This window comes from Ictalurus furcatus, chromosome 19 (genome assembly GCF_023375685.1).
Source record: "Ictalurus furcatus strain D&B chromosome 19, Billie_1.0, whole genome shotgun sequence".
NCBI lineage: Eukaryota > Metazoa > Chordata > Actinopteri > Siluriformes > Ictaluridae > Ictalurus > Ictalurus furcatus.
Window position 1 is genome coordinate 15,216,667 of NC_071273.1, and position 27,310 is coordinate 15,243,976.

At 39.7% G+C, this 27,310-nt stretch overlaps 1 protein-coding gene across 1 annotated transcript in view; it reads left to right on the forward strand.

Annotated features, from left to right (window-relative positions):
* Positions 1-27,310, forward strand: part of foxp2 (forkhead box P2) — a 95,630-nt gene that overhangs the window by 1,620 nt on the left and 66,700 nt on the right. The window contains exons 2-3 of the mRNA XM_053650827.1: positions 6,503-6,567; positions 6,927-6,991. The gene's annotated coding sequence lies outside the window, so the exon portion shown is untranslated. The remainder of the gene's footprint in view (positions 1-6,502; positions 6,568-6,926; positions 6,992-27,310) is intronic.

Sequence of the window (27,310 nt, forward strand, 5' to 3'; positions counted from 1 at the left end):
ACAGCACTCCTCTTACACCACAGGCTCATTTTATGGCGATATCTCAGTGCGTAAAGAATATCTGCACCTAAATCAATAGGGCGGATGATTTAAAAAAAATTAGAAATTGAAAAAAAAATTAAGTTGCTAACAAGGTATGTAGTAGCACAGCTCTGGTGGTGACCTGTGATTTGTTTTCAGGGTTTCACCTCGGTGTTATTTGGGGCTGAGAGCTTTTGCGTTTACTCTGGCAGCTGTGCAGGTGAGGTGCAGGTGTGTCTCACGCCATTTCATCACTCAACACATGGCCTCTTCAAAGCGCCCGTAATGGCAGTAGTAAAATTTGGCAGAGCGCACCTCACCGCCTCCAAGCCCGCTGTGTAATCTGAAGCCCAGCCCTTCGTTAGCCTCACGCAGCTTTCTCCAGGTGATTTTAATTAGCTCTGTCCCAGTGCCCTGCCTGTGCTGGAGTGACGGCTTGACGGGGGTTGACCCGTGACTGGCGTCCAAACTCGCAGTCAGCCCTGGCATTTTGCATACATCCCCAGATTACGCCATCCATCACGACCGGCTCGTGTGTTGAGCTGATATGAAAATGCCCGTGCCCTGTGCATTAATGCGCATGCATTGTGTTAAGTTATAATCATTTGTCAAAATTAAGGCCTGATTTGACTGGCGCTAGGTTAATGTATGGCTCCATATCTGCGCTGTTTGAACCTCGAATAACACAACACATGACCGCGATTTATTTGTTCAGCTTGAAAACGTCAGCACAGCAATTTTCTTTTCTTTGAATTCAGTCAATTGTTTGACTGAACTGTTTGTAGTTTCATCCATCACCATGCATCGAGAGACACTGTGCTTTCTTTGTCTGTGGAAGTGTAAAGTTTCCCTGCTTGCTTGACCTCGAGGAGTTGCACTGTTTTGGAAAACTTTGCACTGCCTGCTATCTCCTAAACAGGGTCAAAAAATTACGCTTGAAAGCCTCCTGTTTCTGTCTACATTAACTTCACAGAAATGTTTCCATGACAACCTCCATGCAAGTTAAGGCAACCAGAGGTGATCAAGTTTTTTTTTTTTTTTTTACCTCGTTCCTTTCTCCCGTCCTCCTCCAGTAAAAATGGAATTTGTGTTGACAGTTCTGGCCTTTAATGGCACTTCTGTGCTGTGTGAAAGTATTTGTTTACCAGGATCATGTGCTGTTACCTGTCAGCCCAGGAGAGCTTGACTTCTTTAGATAAAAGACTGTGGTGCATGTTAAGAGGCCCTCGTGCTATAATTATCCACATCATCGTAATGGCGTGCATTTTGTGTGCTTCACTAACTAAGAGGCTGAGAGCTGAGGCTTTTTTAGTCACACTCTGGGTCACCATCCTATTAAGCCCGATCAGAAACGTACCCTGACTTCTGGCCAGGAAAAAAAGCTTCCTTCTTGGGTGGGGTCAGCGGATATGGATTAAATGTGGATTGCAGTTTAGGCTCTCAGTGTCCAATGTGTTGTTTGAATAAAGGCAGAGTAGGGGAACAATTCCATCTCCGTGCTCCTTAGTAACTGCGGTTTGGACAGATGACCCAAATCTTTCCACAGTCTAACTGCTGTTTGGACGTAGTGATTAGATAGTCGAGAAACATCCTTTACAAATTAATTCTTGAAGCAATGCCTTAACCTTAAATAAAAAAATTAAAAAAATTATTTTCAGTAATGAGGCACATGATACACTAAACTGTATCCTTCCTTCCTGCTGGGGTGGTACACTTACACTTTACTATCTATTACCTTTACAGCTTTACTCTAAAAACAGTCCTTAAGGTCTAATTTTCAACGGTATATAATTTCTAAATACACACTATAGTCACCTTTCCATGTTAAAGAAAGCTAACGTTCAGGACCTTTTTTTTCCTCACAGTGTATCTTTATACTTCATGTTTTATTTGCATAAAATCGGCTGTTGGTTAGAAGGAAATCAACCATGACTTGTACTGCTTATGATTGTTTGTGAAGGCGTCTCAAAGGTGACAACATGATGGTGTAAAGGAGAAGGGCTTGTTTTCAGGAATGTGCCAGAACAAAACATTCAGTGGTGATGTGTCATTTCTGTCAAACGGCAAGGTCGACAATTTTCAGTTCATGCTCATCTGTGGCCAGAGTGTATAGTAGACAGTGAGCGGCTTTGAGAGAAAAGAGACAGAGTGCCCGAGGAAGAAATGACCTTTTTTGTTGTGCTGATTGACAGTGTGTGGTTTGGTGCTGCGGTTAGATGCATAGTGTCATAAAAACCCATGTTTGGTCATCTTGAAAATGTGCTAATGAACCATTTATTCTACATTTAGGCTAATCGGTGAGTAAACACCATGGTGTTGCTTGTAATTTGAATACACATTGTGTAATTTATAATAAACCAGTGCAGCCAAGTGACAACCTTTTTCTAAACAGAATCTCCGCAGACTAGGCAGGAGGGGGAATCTGTTTATTTGAAAATGTTAAAAGTGCAGGGTTTGTGACGGTAACATCTCGTGACAGGCGTATTAGACTGCAGAAAGAGCATCGTGCTCGGGGCTGGGGGCATATGGTGCTACCTTCTGCTGGCATTGCCCGAGAACAAGTTGCAACACTGCGGCAGGGTCACGACTGTCTCAGGTTTGTCCCTCCTGCATCTCTCTAAATAAAAACAGGACAGAAAACAAGCATGTCCATGGTGGCTTTGTCTTTTAGAAGGGCATGAGAAATGTTTTCTCTCTGACTCCTTGACCACTTTTTTTTTTTTGCTTGTACTTGTATTTTCTTGCATTTATTAGTTATATTAATGATTCATGGAAAACACTATTTTTAAATGTTCCTTTATGACGAGCTACAGATAGAACTTGATATATGTTGTAACCTACTGAAATAACGTGTATCAAAGTGACAAGTGTTTGATACTACAGAGAATTTTGTAATTGTTCCCTAGTCCACTGACATGAAGCTGCAGAAAAGTACGCTCCTCAAGATGCCTGCAGCAACTGCTTCAGAGTCTGTGTTAATTCTCAAAACCTCTAGAAATGACATCCTCTTTTCGACACACACTCCGGAGTATACACGCTGGGCCTTGCAGGAATGTGTGTATGGATAACACAGAAGCCATTGTTTTCTGCACAGGGACATCTTCAGTCAGCTTGTGTGCCATATTCAGAGGCACACATGCTCATTTCTAGAGGTTAATTATACTCTGATCATGTACCTGAGAGGGTTTTGTCTTTGATAGGTCCACTCACAGCATATGGCCCCAGCAATACAATGGTTTATTTTTACGATATTTGATGAGTGGGTTTTAATTTAGATTGTCACTCCTGGCAACCAGCAGGGCAGATGGTGAAGACTTGAATGCTCATCAGAGCCTAAATATCCTCTAGGCAGCTGTTGCTAATAAACTTTTTTTTGTTTTGTTTTGTTTTTTTTTTTCTTTCTTCCCCCTCAACACAGTTTAGGTCAAGAGGAGTCAAACCTGTTACAACACCTGTTTCTCCATATGTAAATCTGTTGTTTTGTCATTTCATTAAACAAGAAAAAAGGCAACAGTCCCTCGTGGTTGCAAATGTGACTGGCACTGAGCCCACTTGGCATCGTGTAGAGAGAGAGGAAAAAGGAGAGACGGAGAGGGGAAGGCAAAGAGACACAGAAAGGATAACAGTGGCTTGTGTAACAGTGGCTTGGCCAACAGGATATAGCTTAATTTTAATGTCATTGTTTCATTCCGGTGTGAAAAGTCCTTTTCTGCAACTTCTGATGCACACGCCATAGGAGAAGGCAGCACAGTTTCCCTGCTCTTTTTATCTGAGGACTGGGGAATTAGGGAGCTGGAACAGACCCAGAAGCTGCTACATGAGTGCCTGCCACACATTGTGCACTTCATACCCTGTGCCCCTTGCTTCCACTCTCACTATTCCCCTCTTATCATCTGGTGGGCTTCCATGGCCCTGCTCCGAGGCACATGTGCCAGTGCTGCATCTGCTCTGCCTCCGGGACTAATTGCCCCAACTAAACTGATTCTCTTACCTCAAACCAGAGCTCACAGCATCAGAAGATATCTTCAAACACTCATGTATCCCCCCCTCCACCCCCTTCCTCCGCCTGTGTCAGTTGTTGGATTTGAGTTGTAATCCTGTCTGTGTACGCAGGATGCAACAAATATGGCGTGAAATTAGAGGTTATTCCCCAAATATTACGGCTGAGCTTTGAAGATTACCGTCATTGTGGCACCGCAATGAGAATCAAGCTTCTCCTGAACTCTTGTGTCCCGTGCAATGTACATGCAGGGAAATAACGTGTTTCCCTGTGATTACTCATTGTGTCCAAGAGTCGAGTTGTCCATGTCTGTCCTGGGCGCTGGTTTGCGTTTTATTACTTACATGCAGCACTCTTGCCTTCAGGCCTGATTCAGTGTACTCTCGAGCACACTCTGTCCTACACAAGGGTTTTTATTTCATGGATAATGTGGAATAGAGAGGTGTGCTAGACAGGAGGCCATGCTGATGCCTGGCTTGGCCAGGTCTGTCTGGGGCTTCAGTGAGGGTCTCTGCAGGGTGTTAATCTCCCTGGGCCATGGAAGTCTCCTGCCTCCATTTGCCTCCTCTGATTTAGCGTCTTTCCCTCTCTTTGCTGCTTTGGAGCGCCACACACCCCTCTCTGATATGGAAGTTCATTAGGGATGGGCCTTTGATGGGCTGGCTTTTCATGTGACGGTGCTCTCAAATACCTTGATGTAGAAGCTTAAGAAGCTATTGTGCTGTAAGCCCTCCTTTTGATGCGTCTTATTTAGATCTGCATAGTAAATCAAGGAGAGTAAATAACGAGGCAGCAGATGGAAGCAAGGAGATAAGAACTGGGCGAACAATCGCATTTGTATTTTGTTATGATGTTGACAGCAGCTAAAATTCACTAATCTAGCGCCACTGATCTGCATTTCAAAGAAATCTCATTTAGCAGCGGGAAGGATAAAGTTCTTTTCATTGTGCTCTTTTTTTATTGCATTCTTTGCTAATTTATCTGGTGCAGATTTAACGCAGGGCCGGGCGCAAGCGGCATGCGTGTTGCAAAAGGGGTCTTAAATACTCTGAAAGCGGTAACGTCTAGACTGCGAACCGGGGGTAATTACACGTCCAGTGATGAATAGAAGGAGTTTGAAGACCCATCTTTGTTCGGAAGCCTTGAATTGCTTGACTAACACAGATAAGAGGCATTTGGCCTCTGTCAAAAATATTGCAATGACTTTCCCCCCAACACAGGAATGGTATTTACTTTAAAGATAAAAATTATTGTGTACAGTAATCTGACTTGTTAGCATAATGTCTTCTTTTCATATTCAGAGCATGGTATGGGACTGTGGAGGTATTCCTGTGCTTGATTTGAAATAGTTTATCTTGACTTAGTGCAGCGCTTCGAGTAAATATCAGACATTGGCATTATTAGTGATGATGGAGTGTGTATATATAATTTAATAGTATTTAGAGACATTGTGTAAACCCTTGATGCTGAGGTCACACATACTAATAGCATTTCTAGAGCATTTTATGTGATTTAAATTGCGAGCCTTCACAGTTCAGAGGTGTTGGGATATTAAAGTAAAGTCAGAGGCTATTTGAAACGAATGGAACATTAACATAAACATTAACAATGTTTTGCCAAGATAATTATGTGGCAATTGCAAGTTAAATTTAATTTATCTTCCAGTGTTTATTTACACAAAAAATGCCTCGGATCAAAAATATATATGAGTAATATTGTCCTCACAAACATAACCTTGTGAATTAGTGTCTCTCAAAACTATACAAATACACCACTAGTATAGAGGGAGCATATCAATTCTTAGTCTTGTCCTCATGGCCTTTTTCGTAATACTTAGTAGAAGTGTTTCTCAGCAGAGGTCTCTGAACTCAGCCAGTCACTGTAATGGCACTTGGCAGTTTTTGTTTGCAGCAATGCTCTCCTGCCTCTTTGTACAGTTCTGAGAGCACATTCCTCAGGACCCAGCAGTCGCTGGTTGCCTACAGGGTCAATGGAATTCTGAGAGAAAAAAAACAAATCGCATGGGTATCTGGGCCACTTGGTTAAGAAAACATCTATGTTTATGTGTTCTGTGCCACAAGTTTGTGTGTGCACATTTCTTAACAAAAGACAGGCATATGTTATAACATGACACCTTATTTGTACTGATCTGTTAGCGTCAGCAAAACTGAGAGCACTTAATGTGAAGTTTGCCTTATACATTACTTCACTTCACTTCACTTTGTATGCTCTTTATCAGGCAGAATTTTCTTTAAATTCTGATACATCCATGTAAACCAGCTTTAAAAAAAAAAAAAAACCATTTAAAGAAAAAAAAAAAAAACTCAGATACTTGTGCACTTATGAATTTGAACCCAGAAGGTGCTTCTGAATTTCTTATCTGAACTCTTTTTTTAAAGTTTTATAAAAACATGTTTAATATACCTAGCATTCTCTCACTATATTTATATTATAAGTTATATTTACCACTTCATTTTACAGATCCTTTAAGTACCTGAATCCGCTCCTCCAAAGACGGACATCAGTTGAACATTTTTTCCCTAAGGGTAAGTTTGCAAAATATATACTTATACTCTTATACTTCTGTCAGGGACTTCAATGTTTTAGCTTATGCGTTAAAAAAGAGAGGAAATAGTACACACCAGACTGATGCACAATAAATGTCACTAAATTACATGGTATCACATCTGGTATCTTGCTTTAATGCTTGTCTTTATTTTATTTCCTTCAACTGTGGGTAATTAAATGTAAATTTTTGTTCCCGAAAATCAAAAATCATACAAAAAAAACCTGATGGGTGTGTACTAAAACGAGGAATGATCAACACTGTGGAAACTGTTCACTGAAGCAGGCAAACTGTTAACATATTCGTATGTGAATTTCCTCTCGGGTTTGTCTGTTTCAGGACAGGATCTGGTATGGCAGTTGCACATTGCACAAGCCGAGCACTCTGAAGCCAAGGCAGAAGTGGTGAGTCAACATACTCTTTACTGTGATTATTTGCATGGCCCATCATCTAGTCTTAAATATTTCATCAATTTCAAGCCAGAGAGTATTTCTGACGACGTGCAGTACAATAAAACAACGTCTGCATGCGTTCCATCTGTCTTGTCTAAATTCTTAAAAACTCTCAAAACACCACTTGTTCTGCAAGTGTTTAATGTTAATGACATAATGAGCTCATTCAATTCTACATTGTGTCTGAGAGCAGCCGTAGCACGTCCTCTGGTCCTCTGTCACAAACCACAGTAACAGCAGCAATTTGTCACCAAGTCAGTGCAGAAGGAGTGTGAGGAATTTCCTCAGTTGCTGATTAATGGACAGCAGTGGCGGGTTCGTCATTAGCCATATAGCTTCCTACAGCAATATACACATTGCCAGACAATGGCAATGATGAGGAAAAGAGAGACCCATGCTGAAAAAGATGTAATTCTATGTGGGAGGGCAGTCATTGAACACAGCGAAGGGAGACATTGGGTACTTTTAGTTGTGAAATATACATAGACATTTTGCAATCATTTTTGCAATAAAAAAAAAAGGGACCAGACATTCTATTCCCCAAAGTTATCATTCTCGGTTATATTTTACACAATTCCTGGTGTTGTTAACATTCTGAACATGATGTATATGTATGGAATTTGTGGTTTTAAAAGAAATAGTGAAAAACAGCAGGTTACTGTGACGTAGTTATTCCTTAAACATGGCATGTGGTGGAACCACTAGAAGTTAAGGTGTATCTCTTCATCCATGATCAATATTGGAGATTGGAGCCATGATTTTATTTCCTCTTTAAATGCTCTAACAGATTATAGTGGCCAGATTTTGGCCAGCTTGATTAAAGCAGTCTTGTGGTAATCCTGTGGTCTTCGTAACGGAAGAAAAACCTATTGGTTTGGCTATCGTGTGCCACAGCTCTGCATTTTGCAAGCTGCGGATATGATTAAAGTTTGCTATGAGGTTGGAAGGCTTGGCTGGAAATCATATCCCACGAGCCATCACCTCACACATCTTAGAGGAACCCAACTTTCTCGTTCACAACTTCAAGCGATTTAAATATTGGTTTTTAATTTATTGAGTATCCAGTGAAATCTTTAAAGATAAACTCTTTTGGAGCAGAGCTATTCTCATCAGGGCAGGAACAAAAGTATAATTGCCCCACCGACTTTACACTGGGTAAGCACACACTTTGTGAAATCTGCCTCAATTAAACGTATCTCGCTCAAGTTTGAAAACGGCTGTTCCAATGGACAGCTTTGCTCATGCTTGCCTTTGAAAACTGATTTCATGTTCTGGTAGAGTGCCTGTCATCTCCTTCCCAAATGACTCTTTGAGAGCTCTTTCCCCAGCGTGGTGGAGTATAACCTCCATGGAGCTTTGCTCTGGCCACTTGGAGCAGAGAAGATGAGGGATATCAAAGGAACCGGGCTCTGTCCCTATTGGCAGGTGTCATTGTGTGGCTGATTTGGGATTGGAGGGTAGGTGGATGAGACGGGAACGAAGCTAATCTTTATCCCCTATTAACCCTAGAACCGAAGTGCTGTAGGGATCAGGTCAGTGGTCAATCCCCCTTTCACAGCCACCCAGAATATTTTAAACTTAAGCCTTCTCCATGACAAAAAAGTCCTTGTCATCAAAGGTTCATGTCTTTCCTCATTGCTCATGGATCTGGGGTTTCTCTTTTCTTAAAACTTTCTTCGCTTCATCGATTTGTCTCGATGTAGGATTTTTTTGGAGCTTGACCAAGTTTCTATACTCTTGTTAAATTAGAATTAGTTAAAGGTTGATAAAGTCATGCTCTGAGTAAATTGTAACATAAGCAGTTCCTTGTCTTGCCCACAGAGTTTTCTGCAAATCAATTCCAGCCTTTTTGAATAAAAAGTATGCACCTCTGACAGATTTCACACTTGAATTTGCTTTGAGTTGAATTTGCTACTGTAAAAAGGCAATTAATAGCACACGTTCTAGTAATCTGAAGAACTTTTGGGTTTATTTTCTTCATAGCTACTAGTATGTAGTAAAGTGTGCAAACAGAAACAGAGGGATGTCGTAAAGGGAGAGAATATGTGGCGAACGAACAGTTGCCATGTGAATAGAGTTACAAAGGAGAGTCTGCACTGTGCTGCCATCACTCCTGATGCAGGAGACAGACTGACTCAATGAGGTTATTGATCCAGTGAGGAGCTATGCTAATCACCAGGCTGAATGAGCCGAGATTTAGTGTCCTTCACTACGACTTCCAATCCAGCTCTTTCTCTTCACTTCTCGCTCCACACCCCCACCCTCCATCATACTCCTGCCCTCACAACACACAGAAAAACTCTTGCCAATGACTCATCCACATCTGTACTGCATGTTTGTTTTTCAGTCAAATGATCGCATTTTCTGTGTTATTTTTATGCTCTGACTTAACAAATTGCAATTCATGGGTTTTTCTCAAGTGCCAGGGATGATTGTGAATCGGGATACCATTCTCACACATGACATCAGAGTGGTGTGACCCAGCTTTCACTCAGTTACTGCAGGTGGGTGAAATTAGGAAGGTGCATTGCTTAAAGATGACCTGCCCAAAGCATCTTGCCGAAGTCCTTATTTGTAAGTCGCTTTGGAGAAAAGCATCTGTTAAGTGAATAAAAGTAAATGTAAATATAAGTCTCCTGCGTTCATTACAGTCAAGAAATTGATCACGTTGAATTTGATGGTATAGGCCTATCTGTAAAGTATGGCTTTTGTGCTGTTTTTATAGTTTTAACAAAAAATGCAAAAAATTGGCCAATGGCAGGTCAGGCCTGTGGTTTCCCAGACACTTTGACGTGCAACCTTACGGAGGTCCTGATTTGAAAAAAGGGCATGTATTTATCTATCTATCTATCTATCTATATATATATATATATATATATATATATATATATATATATATAAATATAAAAATCTCCTTGCATATATACATTGTACATGTATAAACTTTATACAGATTACAATGTACATATATTTATATGTAATTTGTATGAATATATGTAATTTGTATAAAGTTTATACGTTCTCATGTTTAGCTTGGGCAGTTTATACTAGTAAAACCTGTATTGTGACAAGAATCCAAAAGAATACAAAAGGAAAAAAGAAGGAGGAAAAAAAAAATACAGATTCCTTTATGAAAAGTGGCAAACAGGTATAATGTGGCTCAAGTATAAAGACCCAGCTTTCAGTGCAAGTGATACAGTAAATACCCATGATTCATGTTTGTTTTATGGACTTACTCACTGATTATTTAACATCCAGTTTAACAGGATTCAAAATTGCACACACTCGTAAATGCACATTGTCCTTATAGAAGTGGCACAGAATAAGTGATTTGATTTAGTTGTAATTTATACATTGCATTGGGACTGGCAATGTTTTGCTTAGTAATAATACTGATTGGTTACTAAATTTGGAAAGCAACTAGCTGCAGTGGCTGATGAGCTTCAAAGTTCATTTCAAGCCTTTTATTCATTAATCAACTTAGCAATTAGCAGATTATATATTCTGAACAACTATGTCAAGAGCACAGTTATACCAAACCCAAAATAAACCTCAATTATTTTGCAAGCATTATACTGCAAGCATTATAACATAACCATTTCATAAAATAAATATGCCATTAGCTGCAGTTGGTTTTGTGGTAACTTGTGTTCATGTGCTTTGAAGGATTTTGGCCTCCCGTGGACTTGTGAGAGATTATATGAATAATTGGTCACAAAGAAGGTTCATATAAATGTAAATTAGATTAAATTAATCCAATCTCTCACTTGTTCTGTCCTCACATTTCAGGATCACAACATGTTCCAATTTTTTTTCACATAAGTAATTTGGTTTGTTTTGGGTACATATTTATTAAATATTAATAGCAAATATTTGTTTGAATAATCGTTTTATTGTTTGTAATGTCGACTTTGTTAGACGTTGTTTTAATAGCGCTGTTTTGAAATGTTTGTGTTTGAATGCTTCTAGTCACATCCATTCAGAAGCTAGAAAGCAAAAAGCCAACTGCTTTGTCCTCTGTGCTCATTTGATCATCGCTTGAAACACGATACAGTGTAAACACTAGTACTAGAGCTCGGAATTTGGCTTCTCGACCACAAACCACAAGCTTACACAATGTAACCGCATCATGCCTACCTGGCTTGATGGAGTGGTGTGAAGGTGTGTACCTGTGAGACGTTCTTTGCCTGATTCACATCAGTCCGTATAGAAAGATGACATGTGAACATGCGTGCACTTTCGTCCAAACTTAAGAAGCAGATGGAATACAGTTTCTGATTCCTCTGTGTGTGTGTATGTGTGTATGTGTTTGTGAGAGAGAGAGAGAGAGAGAGAGCGAGAAAGGGAGAGAGTTCGGTACCCCCCTCCCTATATGAAAGTGGTGCCTCCGGGCCAATTGTGTGGTCACACTCGCTGACTCTGAGGCTCGTGGAGTGATGTTGACTGGAGCAGCCAGAGGGGAGTCATGTGAGAGGAATCCAGTCTGCATAAACATGCCATTTCAGCAGCACAGAAAGACAGGGTGTCCTCTGGCCCAGCTCACCTGTGAAAACCCATGCCATAAAATACTCTTCACCTCGCTTTTAGGCTGTATCTTTCTGTCTTCTTCAGAGAAACTTCAATTTTTAGAGCTCACACTTCATGTCATGTAAAGCTCCAGAGTTGTTGGGCCTCGGCGCTGTCACTCAGTGTCAGGCCACTCACCTATGTTTTGTTGTACATGAGCTGTTCCACACTGTCGAGGGGGAGAGAACTTCACCTTTCTCTCCCTCTCTTTCTATCTCTCTCTCTCCCTCTCCTTCTCTCTCTCCCTCTCCCCTGTCTCAGTCTCTAGCCTTTCTCACTTGACTCCTTTTCCAAAGCCATTTCCATTGCTTAATCCACTCTCTCCCTTTCATTCACAGCTCCCCCACTCCTTCCATCCTCCTGTCTGAGGCACAGTTCTCTCCTACACACACACACACACACAGGCTTTAATGCAGACTGACGCCGCTGCCACAGGGCTGATTGAAACCCATGTCTCAAAGTTGCTAATGTTCACTGAACCATTTTATTGAAGATAAAGTAAATAAAATAGGTTGCCTTATGTGAGTTCAATGAAAGAGACTGGAATGATCTGAAACACACACACACACACATCTGAGATTGGCTCATAGAGAACTGAAGAATGAAGCTGGAGTGAGGTGTTTTCTAGGGGTGTTAAAGTTAGGGAGGGACGCAGTTATTTTTTATGGTTCAGGAATTTCAAAAGTCCAATGTTTTTTGAGAAGTCTGGGAGAAAGCAAACGGTTTGATTTAAAACCATTTTCAAGGAATGCCAATCATAAATTTAGTTGAAGTATATTGTGCTGCCTCCGAGCACAATCATACCATTCTGCTGATGTAATTCTGGCCATTTGAATGACATGACACATCAAATGTGCTGCAAGGTTGTTGGGTTTTTTTTTTTTCACTTGTGAGTGAAAAGTTTGCATACACAAATTGACTTTGTGACCATCTGCATTTTTGTGATTTTAAGTAATTGACATTTATTTACAAAGTAGATATGAGAATTGATGATACTCTTTATAATTGGTTTGATAGACAGGAGCACAGACACAGATCATAAAGCATAAACTTTACATTTTCGTTCTTATTCCACCTGACGTATAAGTCTAGAGCCATCACCTTGACTGCATGTCCACTAAATCAATGCAGAGATTTGAGATTTTGTAAATGGAACCTGTCTATTTTAAATAAATGCCCTGTTCATTTTGAAGCCTTTCAATCCACTTCTTTTCCAAAGATTTACATTCAGTTTTTGAGTGTTAAACCTTTTTTCCTCTTGTAGCGTTTTCTCTGCTGGAGGGAAAGACCGTCTTCAAATTTGGACGTGATTTCCTTTGCACTGAATACTGGTATAGGTGACACAGTAATACATTACTATTGTCCTCAATAATAAATATTCTACCAGCTCCTCCTCAGTCTGCTGGCCCTGAATGTTCCTGCTTTGTGGAGAGCGCTAGGTCATTCTGAATTCACTCTCTCCTCCTTTTGTCAAACATTTCAGTGCTTTGATAGTTTTCTCATTTATTTAGTGAATAGTTGAGGAGGTGGGGGAAGAAAGAGAGTTTTTACATTATGTAAATGATGGAACGGTGCCTATAATCTCGCACATATTCATCCTGGCAGACATTGGACTGAGTGATACTGTCCTCCATTTTGCCATTGTTTGGATTTCTATCCTCTTTCTGCCCCGCTCAATGCCTTTACCAGGCTTTAATCCAGCCCACTTCCCTGTGACAATGTTTACTAGCTATCATTCTGTAAGCACTTGACTGGCTCACTGTTCCCCTTGACTGTGACAAGGGTAAGAATAACTGTATTGTGAGAAATACAAGAATAAAGGCATGATATATAAAGGCATACGTGTTTAAGTGTGCATGCATTTGTACGTGTCTATGTAAAAATGTGTAGAAAGTGACAGGTTTTTCACTTGATGCGTTTTCAGGCGTTCGCTGCAGAAATATTGTGACAACGTGATCAATCGGTAATATTACCTTCATTTTAGTCACAATAATCATTTTAAAAAAGTAGAATGAATGCATGAAATGTTTGAAGATTTAGTGATGAAACATATCACGCTTAAATTTGTGCAGAATATTTGAATATGTGTACATGTTCACCGTGACTAAAACACACACACACATTATACACACACACACATACACACTGTATGCACATGGCATTAACCTCTCACAGTTGAAGTTGCCTGTCTGCAGAACAACAAACTGAAGCTACTAACACTGGGTAATTATTAGCTTTAAGTAGAGATTAAAATGAAAATGTTGACAGCAAATTGGCTTTTAGTGCGTGTTTCATGCACCTGGTTGTGGATCAGAGACCGTTAATACACAGAGCCTCTGCTAATGACTCATACCACACACACACACACACACACACACACACACACACACACTCACTCTCTCTCTCTCTCTAACACACACACACACACTCACTGCAAACCAGGGACATAACACTGTTTCATAGGAACTGAACCCTTTCTTTATAAAACCATGCATATATATACAGACTAATGAGCTTTCTAAATATATATAATTTACCCACTTTTCCATGAAGATGGCTTTCTTTCACTTCAAATTGTATTCCTTTCATTGCCTTGACAGCGGATAGGATTAGTGCTGTAGCCACTAACAACGATCAACATGTTTTTACTGTTGTCACGTAGTGCATCGCTTTCTTTTTCTCTTCCACTCTCCCACTACCGTGGCTCTCCATGTTAAAATGATAAACAATCACTTTGACCTCAGGTGGCCTGTATTTGACATGCAGTCAGTTAAATGGTTTGTAAGATGTTTAATTACCAAATGGTATAATCATTCTTCATCTCCTGATTAGATGTATAATATTAAGTGAATCGCCTCCCTTGAGTCGGGTGTTTCACAGATCAATAGATTTAGAGCTGGGAGGGGCTTTGCCTTGACAGAAACAGGAAATCTCCCTGTATAGCTCAGCGGGACAATTCTTCATTTATACTATGTATTTAGCAAAATTTGAATTCCTTGTGTAGGCACAGTACAGGGTCTGACTGCTGATGGTCATTCCTGGGTTTTTCTGTCATGTTTTCACACATCTGTGCCTTTGTTTAACCCTATATTCTTTATTCTTGTACTGTATCTACAGCCTTTAATAATTGGTGTCACTGTAGTTACTGAATAATTTATAGTAGTTACTGAAGAATATGCTGGGAGATGAATATCTGAATAACAAGCTGCAGGTCAAGGCTTTAAAGAAGTAAACCAATTCTAGATAATTTCCGCTTAAAAATACAGTAGACACACACTGTGATAAAATATTGTATGAGAAAATGAATGCAATAAAAAAGCACAAAAGAGAGAATCTTTTAATGAATAATATGCTTTAACATGTATAACTTGAAGATTTGGATGTTATCCATCATCTTCATAAGCATTTTACATAGTTGTGTTCAATGTGGGATCGAAATCCCCTACCAGATTTCACACTCACACACACACATGTATGGACAGGCACACTTCATTAGGACCCTGCCTAATTCCCAGTGGTACAGTTTACCCACAAACCCGAGTCAGCACTGAAAACATATGGTATCATTTTTGTCTGGGTGATAGAAGGTAAATATTGCACTCTGCTTCATGGAGCTGTTTCCTAAACTGAGGAAATGTGCTCGTAGCACTTAGGAATGCTCAGACACATCACATGATGGCACTGTTTCCTTCTTTCCTTACTCAGCTGCCTCGGCTGCAGCAACAGGGTATGCTTTATGTAAGCTGAATGCACTTGAAAAGGCAGGAACTTCAAGAGAGCCAGGAGCTGCTCAACCAGTGTCCCAGGGCAGGCGCCTCTAAACGCACCCAGCATGGAAGCATAATCGTGTGCCACCGAGGGCTTGAACCTCCTCCAGCCTGTTACATTCGCTAAAGGAACTAGCAGGAGATTCGGGCAATATTCGATTTTGCTTATTTAAAGAAAAAAAAGAAAATAATCTTGTGTATTTGGCTTATGTATAGTTTTTCAGATAATTCTTTTTATTTGTCAAATTTGTGTCGTGCCCAGTTTTTTTTTTTCTTTTACAAAAATTAAATGTATTACGACCTAGGGTCTTTATCTAAGTTGCATCAGTGTTGATTGATCGTACAGGTAGCATGTGTTGTCCAAAATTACACATTGCAAATATGCTTATATAGGTTGTAATTGTAATTGGGATGTGCAGTATATTATAATATACTAGTGAAGACATGATGAGTCATGGTTAAAGACAGACCGGTGCCCAAAAAAAAAAAAAAAAATAAAAAAAATTAAAAAAATTAATTGTTAATAGACAAGATAATTCCAGAAAGCTCACAAGACACAGTAAAAATAAATGCTGGTGATTTATTATGGAGTTCATTTGCATATTGCAGGCTTTTACCGTAGCTATAAATAAACATTGCATCTGTTGATTTTTTTTAGCAGAATTTTTTTTTTTGAACAATCACAAAATATAAAATTTTACAAAAGATTAAATGATAGTTTGTACTAATTAAACTGCTGAAGTAAACAGAAATCAATTGGTCCAGTCCTGTAATCGTACTCTCCTACACATCGCCCAGCCCAGTCTGTTTCAGGATTAAAATTTTCTGAGTACATTTAATACAACCTGAATTCTGTGATTATTCACCCGGTTAAATTAATTAAATCAGATTCCTCTGATGCTGCCAGGCGTTCGGATGATAATTGCATCAGCACGCCAGAGTATAATAGGCTGGAAAGTGTTTTTAAGGTGGCAGTTCATTCCAGCCTGAATCGTCCGCTCCAGCAGTGAGACTGAGGCTAGTCCTGTGGCAAGAGCTCGTACACTCAGAAGGGCTCCTACTCGCCTGGTTTCAATTCATACAACATAGAATGCATTTGGCAGGTTCAATTAAGAAATAGCAGTCGCAATCATTTTATTAATAACTAACTATTTCCAGCATCATCGTTGCCAAAGAGTAGCGCCGTTGTTATAATGAGCAGTATATGAACTTTAACAAGTCCAATTACCTTTTAACTCCCTTATAGCCAGTACATTTGTCCCTTTGTATTTGAAACAAAACAGCAGTGTGAAAAATCGCTGCAGTTACATTTCAATGTGGCGCTAATCATAAATAAAGGCAGGAGTGCAAATGAGCGGCGTTACATTGGGGAGGCTGAGAATGGATGAAAAATGGAATGCTGTGTACTGGTAAATAGATAATCACACAAAAGTAATTGAGGTTTTCAAACCCCAATCTACTCTGCCAGCATGAGCTCGTTTACATGTTAATCACGAAAGCGATTTCCTTCATCACAAGGAAGTCCACACTCTTTCATAACCAGCTTTTAATTGCATTTAAAATGTCACAGAGGTGGAACATGTGTAATTTAGCCATAACTGTGTCCAAATTAATGGCCTCTACACAGACGTTCCATTCACCAAGCCCAGATGAGTCAGGCAGTTTGGTATTTTTATGATTTTATTCTTAATATATTTATTGGAAATGCACCAGGCAGTTCCTCACTCATTGTATGTTTCTCAAGTAATACTGCTGCTATCTGCGTGAATTTTTTACTTTTTTTTTATAAAGCATTAAACTCAAGATAATGGTTAGTCTGTTCTACTGAACTTACTCATACATAGGCTGAAGTTTGTAAAGCGTCAAGTAACTATTGTGTAGAAGTTAACAAGAGGAAATCGAGGAGATTAATGCAAGGTTAAAAAGTCAACAGACTAGATTTAAAGGCACCGAAAAAAAAGTTTGTTTTCTTTCATCACCAGGTGTTCTTGCACATATAAATTACTGAGATGATGTTTCCATAACACAGCTTAGAGCACTCCAGAGAGGCAAACCTGCAAAACAGACCTATTTAATTTTTCATGGAGGAGGACCATCAGGAGCAATAAGCCAATATTCTTCTTCCCATTTTCCAGATGCTTTCTCTAGCCCTGCATCTTTCCAAACCCTAGCCCTTACTTTTTTCAGAATAAAAAGCAGTTCTGCCGAGACCCACATGAAAGGGAAGAACTGTTGAAATGTTAATTTTACCATCTGCTGTTGAGGCCAGCTACCTTTGTGTGCCTGTGTGTTGGTGAGTCTGGGCGTGCGTGTGTGTGTGCGTGCATGTGTGTGTGTGTGTGTGTGTGTGTGTGTGTGTGTGTGTGTGTGTGTGTGTGTGCGCGTGTGTGTGTTTTCTCTCTCCTTAAATTCCCAGCAGTTCTGTTCTGTTTTATAAATGTGCTGGTATTTTGGTTGTTTGACGTTTTGGATCAGTAACATAAAGATTCAGACTTGCGATTAGCCTGGCATCATCTCTGAGTTAGGGGCTGTCCCACTCCCGTCAGATTATGGTCTGTCCCTTCCAGATACTGTCTGTGCTATTTCCAAGTCTGTCCCAAACACTTGATCTCTCTCACATGAGCACTTCTCAGTAGGGATAGGAGATATGAACATATCATGCTACTTTAAAGACAATTCTACGATCAATGATCTGTTTCACAGTATGTACGTTTGCTAAGAGGTTTTCTGTCAGCAAACGTAGTGTTGCATTTTTATTCTAATAAAAATAAGCTAAGAATGAATAAATAATCGAATGCTGAAAAGGAGGGAAAAACTCAAAATATTAACTTAACAAAGCGTTCGTAATGTTTCATGTTTAATCAGCTGCTTTCAATCCGATTGTAGTTATTATTTAAGAAATCCATAAATAAAATATGTTATAAAAAGATATTGCGATAGCTATGATATATCGGGAAAAAAGTATTGTGACAATTTATCACAATATCGATATTATATGGGCATATTGCCCAGGCTTATGTCTCAACTGTGTCTTCTTTTTTAACTGTTCATTTTAAATGATATACAATAATTTTCCTCAGTTCATCAGGTTAATGCTGCATAGAAACTTGCTTGCTAAATGCTCTTTCAAATGCTCTTTGCTTCTCTTTCCATTACACTGACAATGGGCAAAGAAAGGAAGACAAACAAATGAATGCATTCCAGCCAATGCTATGTTGGAAACACAGATTTGTTTAGCTTGATTTTTCTCCTCATTCTGGACTAAGTTGTCACTTTTTTTTTAAACCACATTTTATCTGGTGTACAGTCGAGGCCATGGACAGATTCCATGGTGAGATTTGATAGTTGGCAATTAGGCTGAGACATCCTGTAATGTGACTGTGTGCAGAGTTGCAGAGCGTTTGCCTTGGCTGGGATCTGATTGTTTAGTCTGCTCTCATTGTGAACCCGCACTGTTTCTGAGTAGCAGTTGACGGTTGTTTGCGAAGTGCCGGGGAAAATGTGAGAGGCCACCGCTTGCCTGCTCTATTTATTTATTTTTCTCTGTCCTTGGGACTGGAATCTGATTTGTGTTCATGTTGCATGGTTCTTTTTCGGAGCAGATTTGTCTTTAGCAAACGCGGCTGCTGGAACCTAGACTTTGCATGACCTTACTGTGCAGCCTGTATTTCATTAATGACCAGCTCTGTGGTTTGGGGAGAAGAATATTTTTCATATGACACCGCCTTGCATTAGTGCAGAACAGCAGCTGCAGAAAGCCCAAAAGCAGCCAATTTTGTGGCTTTGAAAGGTGTGAAAAGTTCAGCTCCCTATAGTAAGATCCATGCATTTATAATTTCTGCGTGTGTGAAAGTGTCTGTCTTCAGTCGGAACTACTGTGGACTTGTAAAAAAAAAAAAAATCATCTGCTAATCTTTGCCTTTCATTTTTGTGGCAGCAAGAAAATGTGAAGGATATGATGTCCTACATGAATATCAGAAGACTGAGGTTTGACTTTTTCATAGTAAATATAGTGAAATTAGTTAACATTAGAAGTGCTGCAATAGTAACAATTCAGTGAAGTACTCACTGATGTCTTCCTGATATCAATTCTTCTATACATTCCCAAAAGTAATCTACAGTGAACTACCACAGAGTATTGAATGTCCTAAAGGGAAACCCCGATTTTGTCCGGGCCAAACAAAAGAACCCTCTACAGCCGCCTGCTGCTCTTTCTGTAATGTTCTCCTTTCGAGATTGCTCACTACAAGGAGCAGAACCAGTGTTGACGTCAATTCTGACCTGCGTTTTTCTGCAGTCCTGATGGATATTTACTGTGTGTCTGTTTGTATGCTGGCATTCAGAGTAACAGTGTTAGTTTAAGGCTCCAGTCCTTCAGCAGCAGTGGGGAAGATGGAGGCTGGCCATCAAGGCTCAGTGAATCCAAACAAAAGAGGGATTACCTAATAGTCCAGCTATGTATTTGAAGTCGAGTCTTCTGTTTGTTTGGGGAGGTGGATGGTGTATGTGCTTGTAGATGGCCCAGCAGCAGCTGTTGGGCACTTTTTTTTTTAACCTTCTTTTTTCCATCACCCTTTGTAAGCAGGCTGAAAAAATACTTGCTGTGCTGAACTGAAGTAAGATAATGAATCAAAAAAGTTGTAGGTGTCTGGAAATAATTGGGAATACGGAGTGTTGCTATGCAGTATGATAGAGTTTGGATGCAAAATTGAAAATCATCCATCGGAATTTTTATTTAGTTTTTTTTTATTTTTTATTTATTACAGTTTTCTTAAAGGCTGGCTTAATTTATATGATTTATTTCTGATTTATAATATGCATGTTTGTGTGTGAGTCTGTTGTGTGAGTGGGAGGGTGTAGAGTTAAAAAAACACTGTGCTTTGGTACAAGGTCAAAATAAGTCTATTACAGTAACTGCAAATCATTATCACCCAAAGTATTTCAAATGTATATCAAAATGCAAAAAGTTTTTAGCGTCTGCTTGTTTCTATTAAAGTAGCTCAGTGGTCAAGATCTTAGACTTTTGATCAGAAGGTCGATAGTTCAAACCCAAGCACCACCAAGCTACCACTGCTGGGCCCTTGAGCAAGGCCCTTAAACCTCAACTGCTCAGTTGAATAAATAAGATAAATGTAAGTCACTCTGTATAAGGGCGTCTGCTAAAATGCCGTAAATGTATAGGTGTAGATGCCATTTGATAAGCTTTCTCAAGAATGCAAGGACTTTTTTATTTTCCCCTTTTCAAATTCATGTTAGTGTGTATGGGTTTGTGTGTTTGTTCAGCTTTTAATTGACAGTTTAATTGAAATGGGATTTGTGGTTTTTGGAGTTAACACTATAGCTTTAAATCCTACATTTTTTTCTTTTTCATTTTTTTTATTAGCATGAACACTTACATTTCTGCTGGTCGCTGAATTAATGGAAGCCATTTGTGTTGGTGAATATTTGTCCATTCACTCCTGTTTTCAGTGTCAGACTGTTTCTGCACTTAAATTATAGAACATGGACGCTTTTAAGGTAGAGAGGCAGCAAACTGATAAGTGGTTCATTTCACTTTCTAAGCCCTTTTTATTGGAACTATAATAACTGCTGTATTATAATTTATAATGTATTCCTACGTTTGCTAATGCCCTTCGATATATCTGAGGATGGTGGCTAAATGTGGTCTGAATTTTATTGTGGTTACGTTTTAAAAAGACAAATCAATTACATGTTTTTGATAATGCACCACAATTCTGCTGTCAATCAGTTTATGGACGGCTGAATGGTTGGGCCAGAGTGTGTGTGTGTGTGAGTGAGAGAGAGAGAGAGAGAGAGAGAGAGAGAGAGAAAAGATCCATGCAGTGTATGACCCTACAGAATGAAAGTGTTTTTTTTTTGTTTGTGCAGTATGCCATCAGTCTTCAATCAACTAAGTGTGTTTCATAATGGCTACAGCCTGAGCTTGAGGCCTTTGAACCAATGGCAATGTTATTACGGTCATTTTTACCTGATAGAATATGGACTTTTTCACATGCTGTCAGACTCGAAACGTCATTAAAGCAATTCTCACAAAAAGTTTGCCGCAAACTCAAATGTGAAAGAGTTAGCCGTTTTGGCCAAATTGCAGAGCACAAGACTGAAGAACGATATCAGTGGGGGGAAATCTTTGGGAAGTAAAAATTGCCACTTGCATACTGTCTTTGACCGCAGCGCAAAGGCTTAACCACTCCTGAGGAACATGTGCCGTTTAGGAAGATATAAAGGAGTGATTTTATTACTTGGTACATCTCCCCTCAGAAGCGATTTCATTTCTCCTTTCAGACTCCACAGGAGCCTTTATTTGATCTCATATTCCTGAGTTTAACTGCCTCAAACCAGCCAACCTCCGTTTATTTTCATTTGGAAAACACATTTTCTGTTCACCTCAAGAGAAGCTGAAGATGGATAGGAGGGGGCTGCCCGGCTCTGTATCGAATGTAAATGTCTTCTTTGAGCTACTTTTCACCCACGATAATTGGAGCCCAAACTTCGCATTGCACTCCTACTAGGACCAGCAGAGAGGCGTGCGACTGGTGTGCGGTTTTTGCCACACTCGCCATCAAGACAGCTAATATGTAGTCTCACCTTTTTTTTTTCTAGTGTAAGGCTGTTATGTAGCACAAACAGTTCTTGCATTTCTTTGTATTGGTTGTGATTGGGCTCCAATTTAAAAAAAAAAAAAATTGTTCTGTTACATTTTTCAATTTAACGTAGGGCTGCAACAACTCATCGATAAACTCGATAATAATCGATAATTAAAATAATTGACAACGAATTTCATTATCAGTTAGTTGGGTTTGTGACGTCACTGGATAACCCCTTCACAATGGTGAAAAACGCATTGCTATGAATAAAACACATCTGAAAAACCGCGGAGATCACAGAGTGAGCTGTTGTTTTATATTAAGCGCTTCACACAAACTCGTAAGTGTATTAACGTGGCTTGTCGTGTCAGATCCGTGTGCTGTTTAATGTGTTCCAAACATGTTTTCTTCAGCGCAGACATTACATTTTTATGTTCATATCCTTATCTGTAAATGTTAGAAATTCACGGCATTTTACATAAAGGCTCGTCCTGACAGCGAGTGAGTCTCCATTACATTTGAACACTGAATGAGCACGAGTCCACGCATGCGCGCCAATCAAACAGCATGCAATAGAAAGGAAGCGCAATAACGCTGACTAAAATATTCATTTTGATCAAATATGTTGTTTGATGCTATATTTAGCGATATTTAGAAACTAAAGTAATTGTGTTTTTGTATGAGAGCAGTAACTGTAATGGGGTTAGAACATGGAATTGTATATAAGTGTAAGAAGTGTCATGCATTTACAGAATAAAGTAACATGTTCAAATGAGTGAATGTGTGTGTTACTGCAGAACATTCAACCTCTTACCAGTTAACACTTAGTTTGTGCTTTTGTTTTTCTTTTTTTTTGGCATTTTAATTTCTGCTTTAAAGCTTGTGGACAAACAGCTAGTTTTTTGTTTTCAAAATATATAATTTGCAGAATGTATAGCAAAGCCCACATAAACATTTAATACTTTTTTTCATAGCCTTCAATTTGCACAGTGTTTGAAGGACAACACTGGGCAGAATGTGAAATAACGGTTTTTTTTTTTCTCGAAATACAGGAAATAAAAACGGGTCTTTCAATCCAACTAATCGATTAATCGCATGAATAATCGACAAATTAATTTATTATCAAAATAATCGTTAGTTGCAGCCCTAATTTAAAGCATACATTACTTTATCCTTGCGTCTATAGATATACAGTTTATAGTAGATTAAGTCAAACACAAGACACTTGTGTAGACTGACCAGTTTTGGATAGCCCGACTTCACTGGTAACCTCATTTGATTTTGGACAGGATTGTCCATTTAGACCAGTTTACCCTTAAGCCTGGGCTACTTATGTTACTAAGCCATTTTTGACTTTGTAACAGACAGCGGACTGGATTCTTGCTTAGAGGTTACCTCAGTTTGTCTCTGCCTGTCTTTTGTCCCCTATTCCATGTCTCCTACACCTAGGTCTGCTCTAAGCCCTGTCAAATGACAGCACCATGCAAACATTCGGCAGTTTTCAGAGACCAAAACCCTACTTCCCCCACTTCTCCTCTCTCTCTCTCTCTCTCTCTCTCTCTCTCTCTTTGGGTAGCCCCCACTGGGCTCAGTTCCATGCAGTGAATTACCTCCAGATGTAATTCCTATCCCCGCCCTCAACGAATTAGTGGCTAGTAACAATTGGGTTTAAATTAGCAGCGGCATGGAGAATGGTTACGTTTGAAATTTCCATATAATGAGTTTATTATTCTTTGGTGGGATGCCATTTTCCTCGATTAATTTTCTTTCTTTTTTGTTTAATTTGTGTCTGTTTGAATAGTGTTAAACTGCTGAATGGAAGAGACTCATGGTAGTCCTGAACTCTGATGTAACATGAAAGTATCCTGAATAGATCCATCTGTATCTGTCTTTCTCTCTATCCCTGTCTCTGTTTTTCCTCATTGTATTAAAGTTACAAATTTCACTTCCAGCTGAGTGTGTAATTTATGTCACTTATGTTATCTTATTGTTTCCCTCTCTCTTTTGTTCTTTTTTTTTTTAGAGCATTTGAACAAAATGGATTAGTGTATTTTGAGGGTTTTTTGTTTTTATTTCATTGTACTGAATACACTGAGTGGAGGTTATAGAGCCTTTAGTGCATATCCTTTTATCTGATTACAAGTTTGGCAGCCGTGTGCATCTCAAGCCTTGTCACCTACGTTTTCCCCCCAATGTGATTTTAATACAAATTGCAGCCTTTACAATATGATAATATCTTGTGTGTGTGAAAAGGTAAGTAGGCTGTCATGCAGTATGCTTTCATCTCGCTCCAATCTGCTGCATAATAGGTAAACTGCTGTGAGGTGTACTTGCTTGTATAAATTTACCCACACAGTCAAGTCTTTGATTTCATCAACTCGTCTAATTCAAATGTGCTTTTGAAGAAAGCCACATTTTAAGGCAAGGTGCCGAAGAGCCAATTTAACCTGGAGTGTCTGTCGCGTTTGTCGGGCCTTTCTGTTTGAAGTGGCTGGTCAGCTTGAACTGTCTGACTTCTATCATTTCTGTCTCTTTTATTTCTCTGCTGTAATGTATACTTCAATTCTCCCTGCAGCTGCTGAAGTGGTGCAGGTATCATTAAACAGGAGAGAAAAAGAGCGAGAGAACACTGCTGAGTGCTATACGTGGCTCCTGCTTGCGCGTGTTGATATTCCAGCTCGTGCAAATGTGCGTCAGTTTATTTTCAATAGGAACTGAATCAGGGCCCTTCCCTGGAGCTGCTTACTTGGCCTGTTGATATTGAGTCGAGCAAACACTCATTCGGGGATGTCCTGTTGGGCGGCCAGCCAGAGTCGCAAATGAAAGTCACATGTGTGAACTCCTGTGTGTGGATCCTGGGAGGCAAGCGGAGCGGAGCAGGCCCGGGCTTTGCAGGAGGCCTCCTCACACTCACGGCCACTGGCCTTAATTAGAGTTTTAATGGTGCAGCCACGGAGTGCGGCTTATTTACCCACCCAGATAGTGGTTTATTTTGATGTGCATTGTGTCCGCCTGCTCCTGTGCTGCAGGCTTGTTATCATCCAGATTAATGTTACAGATTAAGCGTAGATGCGCTCACTGAGCGTTCTACTTTTGTGCTTGGCACCCCCACACCTCCCTCCCTTCCCTGAAATATGTATGCAAATATATTTGGACACTATCATTATAGGCTACTTAATAGGGATTTCATTAAGGAGCTGCCATGCAAAGCAAAGGCAAGTTGCCATGGATACTCTAGTGCCTAAGTACAGTGTATTATAATGTTTAGCTCTGTGTTATGTCATCCCTGTGTTCTAATGGTCCATTTCAGGCCACATCTCTCTCATCATTAGTCTGAAGAAATGCTTTATCTTATTAGTTTGTCATTAATCTTTTGCATGAAACAGCAATTTAATTGTATAGTTTTCACCAGCATAATTAGACAGACATGTTCACGCCTTGGATGTGGTTTCTTCATTTTCAGTGGTTTGTATGTAACAATTGCATCAATAACATAATGAGATTTTGCGATTAAAAGACACATTCTTTTAAAAAAGCAGGGTTATGTTCTGGACAAAGAGATGGTGTGAGTGTATTTGCTACACTGGTGAAAATATTTATTTAAAAATACCTTTATATAAAAGATTAGATAAATACAAATGCGGAAAGTGTCTTTTGGCATAACTGTCACATGCTGACTTCACATTAAACATTTTACTTCGCTCTTCATTACTTATTTACTAAATGTGTGATATTAAGCTTATTCCCATCCTGATCTGATTACATTTAACCAGTTACAATACAATACTGCCCCTTCCTATATGGTCTCTGATGCAAGACCTCTGTGTGATAATGCTGATGTTTGTTTAGACTAAACTTAGTGTTTGAAATTGCTTCATTCAAATGTCACTTTCTATTGAAATCCTGTACTTGTGCAAATAAAGTCACGTCTGTGGCTGGAAGAGAGATAGAAACCACGCCGGTGAGTTTATTAGGGCAATGTTTACTAGTGCAGCATGCATAGCTTCAGATCGGACATCAACTGCACAGCGGGGAGGGAAACTGGAGGTGGATATGAACTCAAGTGCATAACTCTCTAGCCAGAAAGAACAGCTTTGCTGCTTGTGGCAATTCTGCCAGGTCTGAAACACATCACATTCTCAGTGACTGCACACAAGCCCAGCTTTTCTCAAGACTTACTCATTCATCTGCATTTCACAATAAACACTATAGCATTACATCTCTGTTAATTATTAACAGCCCATTGATTTCTGCACTGATGTGTATATGAGTCTCATTTAAACAAGTGGATTGTGAACATTACTGTAAGACAGCCTGGTGTCTTTGACTCGGAGAGGCTGGATCACTCCCCCCATGTGGGGGCGAGGAAGATGGAGTTGGGCTCTTGACACTGCCTACTGGCTCAGGGCAGTATGTTTTGTGTCTGCTCTAATTGAAAAAAGATTCGTTAGAGCGGGTTGCTATGGAAATTATGCCATCGCATGTAGAAAGCTGAGAGCTGGAGCGGCATAGCGGTGACCAGCATGCATGCCAACGGTTCCTTCCCCCCACCCACCAGCCGCTCGCGTTCTTCTGCCACTCCTCAAGTGCCGCTTCTGGGATTGTTTGTCCTCGTTGACCTTGGCAGTCCAAAGCTATGCAAAATGAAGAATAAAAAGACAGAAGTGGGAAGAAAATTAGCATCACACATATACAAGGAGTCATGGCACTGCTATGGGAGAGTGTTAAAAATGAAGCTGGAGTCAAGGGGAGGAAACAGCGTAGTCTGTCATTTGCCAGGCTAAAAGCCAGAAATAACTTTTATTTAATGAAGCAACCTCTCCTCTGTGTTGTTTAGTGAAAGAGGGTGGAGGCCAGTAAAAGGTGTTATAGTTCCTGGCCTATGAACAATATTTCTGATGATATCATACTGTTAAAATATGATCCAGTTGAGCTAGCAGATAATACACTGTTTGGAGCCAGTTAAATCATGCCAGTGCAGCATTCAAAGCAGAGAGTTCAAAGTTGTCTTATGGCGCATTGAAGGCTAGATGTTTAACTAAATAAATCTGTCATCCCTGCCTTGGGTGGATCTCACACAACATGAAAGTTCTTGCACACCATGCGCTGTCTTAGTGTTTGTGAATGTGGGGGTGTATAAGAGAGAGTTTTTGTGTTAGCCTGTCAGGGTGTGCACATGTAAGAGTGATTATTGATTACAGGAGTGGTTTTAGTCTGTGTTTTTATGTCATTTCCATATAAATCTTAGATACGAAGCTAATATTTTGATTAATCCATTTTTCCCTCTTTTCTCATATTTACCAGAGTTGTTAATACTGGCTTTAAGAGCTTGA